This window comes from Aegilops tauschii, chromosome 6 (assembly GCF_002575655.3).
Source record: "Aegilops tauschii subsp. strangulata cultivar AL8/78 chromosome 6, Aet v6.0, whole genome shotgun sequence".
Lineage (NCBI taxonomy): Eukaryota > Viridiplantae > Streptophyta > Magnoliopsida > Poales > Poaceae > Aegilops > Aegilops tauschii.
In genome coordinates this window covers 374791434-374799279 of record NC_053040.3, presented here as the reverse complement: position 1 = coordinate 374799279, position 7846 = coordinate 374791434, and positions in this window count along the sequence as shown.

Here is a 7846-nt window from a genome sequence, read left to right as displayed (position 1 = left end):
CCGGTGCGTCCCAGCAGTCAGGGGGAAATGATTTTTTTCGCAAAATACTGGTGGCCCGTCCGGTGGGTCCCCGCTGTCAGGTGGAGGAATAATTATTTTCCGCGTAATAAGGAGGTACTTCCTTGCGGCTGCCGTGGACCCAGCTGTCAGCCTCTCCACGTACAGTACTCTTCTGATGGAAGTCGGTCATTGACCACGCCGCGCCGAGAGCACCACGGTGGTGGACGACGGCGAGGCCTAGGAAGGGGACGACGCGGAGCCGGGCAAGACGCGACAGTGGATGCCGACGCGGAGAGGAGTACGAGCGTTCACTGGTTCGGCTGCGGTGTGAGGCTGCCGTCGCCGCAGAATAACAGGGGGTGTGCGTGAGTGGAGGGATGGCCTGGCCAGTGGTGGGAGTAGTATGGGGGCGGTGAGGCCTCCGCGGTAGCACAGCTGGCCACGGGAGGCAGGAGCAGGCGGCACGACCGGCGCTGCTTTGGGCGGCTGGAGCAAGAAGACCAGAGGTTGAAGAAGCACTATGGCCGTTGGATGGACATCATACGGTCACTGGAGTATTGACTAAGTGGACAAAGCCCTCCGTGCCCGTCAACTTAGTAGGCCCACAAGTCAGCCCAACAATATGGTGGGTCCCAGCTAGCAGGGGGGTATTCATTTTTTTGGGCGTAATAAGGAGGCACTTCCTTGCATGCGAAGATATATCTGGTGGGTCCGACCTGTCAGCGGGGGGAACGTTTTTTTCGCGAAATACAAAGGCCCTTCCTGTGGGTCCTAGCTGTCAGGTGGAGGAATCATTATTTTGCGCGTAATAAGGAGGCATTTCCTTGCGTGCGGCCGTGGACCCAGCTGTCAGCCTCTCCACGTACAGTCCACTTCCGATGGATGTCGTTCATTGACCACGTTGACCAGGCCGCGCCGAGAGCACCAGGGCGGTGGACGACAGCGAGGCCTAGGAAGGGAATGACACGGAGCCAGGGAATACTCGGCAGTTGTTTCGCACGCGGAGGAGTACGAGGGTTTACTGGTTCGTCTGCCGTCGCCGGAGAATAACAGCATGTGTGGGTGAGTAGAGGGATGGCTAGGCCAGCGATGGGAGTACGGTGGGGCCGTGAGGCCTGCGCGGCAACATAGCCGGCCGCGGGAGGAGGGAGCAGGCAGTCCCGCTGGCGCTTGTTTGAGCAGCTGGAGCATGAAGAGCAGAGATTGAAGAAGCACGACAGCCGTTGGATGGACATCCAACAGTCACTGCTCTTGTGTGTTGACTAAGTTGACAGAGCGTTGCGTGTGCGTCAACCTTTTTTTATGAAAGCATACGCGTCAACCTGTAGTAGGCGCACAAGTCAGCCTCAAATCTGTGGAAAACAGCATACAGCCCATCTGCCATTATTTCTAATAATGTACAGCCCATTTGCAAATTCTTAAGAATTTTTTTGGAGCCCATCTTCTTTTAGTTAGCATTACACCCCATATTGTCGCCACGGTTAAAAAGTATACGAAATTTTGCATATTTCTGTGCGGTCAACTATTTTAATCCAGAAATATCGATTCACATTCAAACTATTTTGAAAAATAATTTATATAAATATAAAATCCAAATAATTGTCCACGCATAAAAATCAATGGAATTTAAGATCTTGTAATGAAAAAAAATTGAAACTAATTCCCGGTTTGTTGTGTTTTAATAATGTACATCCCATTTCTAGGCAAACTGAATGAAACTCTCCTCGTCTTGAAAGATTTGCAGCCCAGCAGGGCCGATAAAGCAAGTAGGCCTTGTTTGGGTATTTCTTTTAAAAAATAGAACTGGGCTCGCCATTTTCAGCAAGAAAAAAACACAACTGGGCTCATGATGTGGTAAACATAAATAAAACCCTGGCTAGACGGGCCATAGCCCCCGCACAGCCCCGTTGTTACCATGATCCGTCGCTAAAACTAGTATAAATAACAACTGCTTGTTCCTAAAAAAACTGCGCGACTTGCTGGGTCCCTGGTGTCAGCCGCTCGTAGTGTAATTCTCTCGTTTATTGACTACGTTGACAATGGCGTGAGCCCCAGATGTCCAACCATTAGGAGGAACCATATGTTTGGGCTTGTACTATAGAGGCAGTTGCTTGCGTACTGCCATGACGCTGGTGGGTCCCTACTGTCATCCTCTCCACGTACAGTCATCTCCTTGTTCCTCTCGGTTGTTGACGACTTTGACAACGCAAGAGGGCGGCGCACCGTGCACAGCGAGCGAACCAAGGCCGCAAGGCGGAGGACGACGGCGAGGCCTCGGACGGAACGAACAGGAGCCGTTGAAGATGCGCCGGTCCAGTCGCAGGCGGAGGGGAGTACAAGGGTTGAGTGGTTCGGGCGCGGGTGCGTGTTGGGGCTGACGTCGCCGGAGAATAACATGACGTGTGGGGGAATAGATGGAGGGACTGGCCAACGTTGGAGGGTACGTACGGTAGGGCGGCGGAGGCGCAACCAGCCATGGGAGGCTGGAGCAGGCGGAGCCGACGGGGTGGTTTGGTTTGGGCGGCTGGAGGAAGAAGAAGACAAGAGATAGAAGATACACGACAGATGTTGGATGTCAATCCAACGGCTGGTAGGCAGAATCGTTTGTTGACTGGCTAGTAAGTCGACACCACCTTGGATAGGCTATTTCCTCGCGGGTCCCAAATGTCAGAATCCAAATCTGTCACGGTCATGCAGCCTTTCCTACGAAAATTTACAGCCCATTCGATGTGCTAGTTCGAAATAAGTTTGTGGGTGCTGGTGGGGGCTAATCACTTGGCTTCTGTAATGCACAGTGAGCTCAAGCAGCCGGCGAGAGTGATGTTATTTCCCTTGGTTGGGATTTGTTACAATATTTCACTCTAAATTAAACGAATGGCAAGCCATTTGCCTTGTTTCAAAGAAAAAATGACAGTCACAGCCGAGTTGAAAAGGGCAGGAACATCTAACTCCAGGTTACAAACTGTACAAAAGCACGAGGGTTAATTGTTCATCAGGTTTACAAAAAAACAGATTGAAAAGGGTAACAACATCTAACTCCAGCACTATTTTCGGCAGTCACAGTCAAATGGATCGGTCAGGTCCATAGAATGAACATCCTGGGTCGTAAAATTTACTGGATTATGACCACAATATGTTGTAAATAGAAGCCCGGCACGTTCAGAAGCTCTTTTGCCCACCTGAAACTCCTTTTTTTTCTCTTCGACATACCCATCCGTCAAAACCATGCTGCTGATAAACTTAAGCCTGATGGACAATAGTAACCTCGCATTCAGCAGGAAGAATGTGACAAATATTGTGTTTGCACGGTTGGCTACATATCATTCTAGCGTTATTGTCTTCAATCGAATCTCATGAGGAGTGAGAAAATCCCGATGCTTACGAATCCACCGATTGGTTATAACTTTCTTACCCCGTCCTGTTGCCTAAATAGACATGAAGATTGAAAACAGTTAAGGTCTAAAAGAAGAGTGTCGAAAGAGCAACAGCTGAACGGTTAATTCTAGTACACTATATGCGGGCTTCCAATGTGCGTGAAATTATCACCTTTATATACAACTTCTCCAGACATGGAAAGCATTGCAGCAAGCCAATAATCTTGTTCAGATCAAAACTATTCATTTGGATATATAAGATCTTGACAGAATCTAGCACCATTGATAGGCCATCCATGGAGAAACTCTTCATTGAGCATAGAACATAATATTAGTACAAAATATGTACTCCAAGATGATATATAAATTATGCGGAGAAATTTAAAATGCAGCTTATGGTTACAAGTGTAGATGATAATATAAAGTACCTGAAGAACTGTGGAGCCAAACACCATATTGAAATGAGCACAGAGATCATGTATTACACCCAAGGTCTCCAGTTTAGGCGCAGAGAGGACGGTTATTTGCAACGGTGAATAACTAGAATGAAGGATCAACCTTTGAAGTGAAGGGGCATCTTGGATGATGAGCTGCCTTCTGTCAAAAGAAATTCCAATTCTTACAAGGTTAGGCGACTTTATTTGGAGACAACCGATTCTAACTGTGAAAACAAGCACCAAGCACTCCAGCGCAGGGCAACTGGAGTGGATGATGTTGTGCAATGAGGCCTCCGATATACGAACCCGCACAAGTGAAAGTTTCTTGAGAAATGGGAGTCGAAGGTTTAGTACCAGATTGTCTGGTAGGTAGCACAGTGCAAAGGTGGCGGTGTGGAGAGAGGACGAAAACCGCGAGATGGACATCGGTGTTGAGGGCACAAGTTCATGGCGTTCGGTATGTGGTATGTGATTTCCAGGGGAATAGTAGAACTCAAGCAGCTGTAGTTCTGTGAATTCAGGGGATTTCAGCCAGGCGTCCACCGTGCAGGGCATGGTATGCTTGCTCAGGTAGCATGACGGGATGCAGAGGCTTTGAACGGAGCCCTGGTGGGAGGAGATGATGGCTCTGGCGATTTCAAAATCATTGAAGAAAGATAGCTGACGACAGTCAAGATTAAGGGGCACAGCGCGCCATAGAGGGCGCCACCGAATTGAGAGGACTTGGGTGCGGCAGCAATCCTTGGTGGGGAGAAGCGAGATGATCTCCCCAAGGACGGCGTCCGGGAGATCGCTGATGCGGTCCACCCGAGATCCTACGGGTTCCTGGGATCCGGTGGGGGCGCGGTCGCCGCTTCTCCCCGCGCAGCCGGGTGCATGATCTACAACAGGCGTCACCGCTGGCGGGAGCCTCGTCTTCTTGGCGCTGGGGTCAGCCGACTCCATTTTCCTCGAGGGCGTCGCGTCGCGCTCACGGATTTGAGCAGAGTAACGAATGACGAGCCTAGTTGTAGTGCGAGCGAAGAAGAAGGGGAGCTGGGGATTTTCTGTAGGAGTGAGGAAGAAGGGGAGCTGGGTATTTCTGTAGGAGTGAGGTGAGGAATTTGGGGGTACGAGTGGAGTGAGCTGACGTGAGGTGGGTGGGAGCGAGGAGGAAGAAGAGCACCCAGTGTGGATGGGCTTTTGAATTGATTTTACTATTTACTAGTGTGGATGGGCTGTTTTGTCTTGGGCCTAGAGAAACAATTACTACTAGTACAGTGGAGACACTCTACAGCTACCCAGAAAAACAATTACTACTAGTACAGTGGAGACACTCTACCGCTTCTGGCTCCTCCTAGGTCATTGAAACGTCTCCCTCTACTGAATGCCGTTATACTTTTGTTCACCGGCATGCGGGCCATGCAGCGCGCGGGCCCAAATGCCATCCACCAAATTAGAAGGAAGTATGCAGGCGGAGAGTCACCCCGGTCGTAGCGCGGCAATAACGAGCCGTCGTATCACAAAACCCCACCTCCCTGCAGTCTAAGTTTGACGGACGAAGCAACCATCATTTCACTCTTCGCTGAATCCCCTTCTCCCTCACCGTCTTCAAGAAAGGCAACACTCGCATCTGCCACTGTTCTTCTCTCCGAACGAAGGGAAGGTAAGCGGATCCGTGATGTTGGTATATTTTCGTTCAGAGAAAAAAAAGAACTTTTGCAAAGCAATAACCGGTCCTCACTCTATTTTTTGTTTCATTGTCATTGCGATTGTGTTTTCCTTTCAGTGGTCTCCTAGTATTCGTCAGTTTCATGATGGACCAAGGAGAACCGGGCAAAGATCTGCGGATATTGGAGCAGACGCGGGAGGCTGATCCCCACGAGACAAAGAGCTCCAAGAAGATGGAGGCAACCACCGAGCTGACCCCAGATACGCTCACGGCCACTACTGAGATGGTCAACGCCCCGTTTGAGGTTACAGCCCCCGTGGCACTACAGGAGCAGTTTTCCCCCTTCGAGGATGTGTCCCCCCCCCCCCCCCCGCTGAGCTGCCCAAGGTGATTTCCTTCTTTGCCGATCTCGATTGTGGTTTTTCATCTAAGTATGTGGTGATTTTTTTAGAAAAGGAAGTATGTGGTGATTAATAATGCAAAATTTTATTAGCTTCGATGCCATGCTATACATAGTGGTTTAAATAACTTGTGTTTCTTATACTAAAAAGTAATTCAGAATTTGTTTCTGTTTCAATTAGAGCCCTCATGCAGACAAGGATTGTGTGGTTGTACATGTCACTCGCTATGAGGCGGAGGACCTGAATATACGCACTAGGAAAACAGAGTTCTTAGGCTATTGGATCCTGGAAGCCATTTGCGGTTATACCAATGAAGAGTTGTATTCCAGCCTCACTGTTGTCAGGCGTGTTGTCCAGGGTGTACTGAAGCACAAGAAGATCAAAGCTACTCCTTCGTTTGTGAGGCATACTGTTCTTGTCAAGCTTACGCAGGAAGATGACGTGGCATGCCTCCACAAACAAGTTTATCAGTGGCAAGGCCACAAGGTTGTCTTCATGAAGGTTCTCAGGATTGAGCTGCTGCGGGACGTCCTCGATGATGTTCATGGCAAGGTCCGTCTTGTGTCCAGCCCAAATTAGATCGAGGCATGAAATAGTTGCCCCAGCTAGTGTTTAATAGTAGTTTGGATTGTGTCTAATTATCCGAACCTTGCCTGTTATCGACCCCTCTGGTGCTAGTACTCTGTTTGAATCCGTCTATGGGAACTGCTGCTACTTTTGTGTGCCCGTGAATCATGTGAGAACCATCGTAATTGTTGCCGAAACAGATGCGTCCTCACTAGTTTTTTCATGAATATGGCATGGTAAGACATAAGTTGTCACGGTTTATCATACGAGCAGTGTGTGTTTTGATGAAATAGAGCACTCGTTCGAGAACCGTGCGCCGACGTATACATAAGTACTTGTAAACACTGTTGGTGCTACCCCACTTGTAAGCAGTTGTGCAAAACACGGCACATTGGCTCAGCTCGCTTCAACACTAGGCTATCGACCAGCTAACAATCAACAATCTACTGTCTGACATATAATCTACTATGTATCTTGTTACAGTGGTTCATGCAGTTAATTGAGGTCACAATGTAATAACTTCCAAACGTTCACACGCTAGTCCAGCGCTCATGTGGAACACTCACATTAAACTCGTCTTCATAAAAAACTTGAAAAGCATAAGTTAAGCAATTTTATACATCTCAATGATTCATAGAACATAACAAACATATACTAGTTCACAGCAAAAGACAAAGTTGTGAGAAGGTTTACAAATCAGGAAAAAACAAGCAAGGCTTCTCTGAGCAAAGGGCCTCCCGGCAGGCTTAAATTTCCTGGAGTTCACTCTGGTTTTTTCTTGTTGCCACCGTTCAGGGTTATGTTCTCTCATTCCAGAATAACCAATTATAATTGTGGTCTCAGCTGGAATGTTGAACTGAACCATGCAGTGTACTAACCAGCTGAAATGCTTGTGCATTCCACTAAATTTAAGCACCGTTATTTGCAGAAATAAGCAGACAACAATGCCTCTTGTCCGCGCACCTGTCCAAAAAACCACCGTGCAGCCGTGCCAGCTAGTCCTCGGTCCATGGATGAACTGGTAGAAAGTGCATTCCGGACTAGGATGCAGTTGTTTTCGCTCGTCCCTGCACTGCAATCAGGAAGTAAAACGTACGAATCAGCTTCTTTTAGATTGCATTGGTCATTCTACCTTAGTTACTAGTACCAATGTAGGGATACCTTGAAGACGGGAGGTTAAACGACGGCAACGAGGGATAGCCATCTCATTTTGTGGAGTTGTACTAAAACTGAGGTGTGTGCTTTTGATTGCACAGATAGAAACGATACGGAGACAGACATCCCGAAACGATATGGAGACATACATCCCTGTTTGCGCAAATATGAAATACAGTTATTTAAACAGTGACAGATATTACTACTTTCCCCCGTTTCCTCTTAGAACCAAATCCTAGATTCATGCTACAGCTTTCCCAC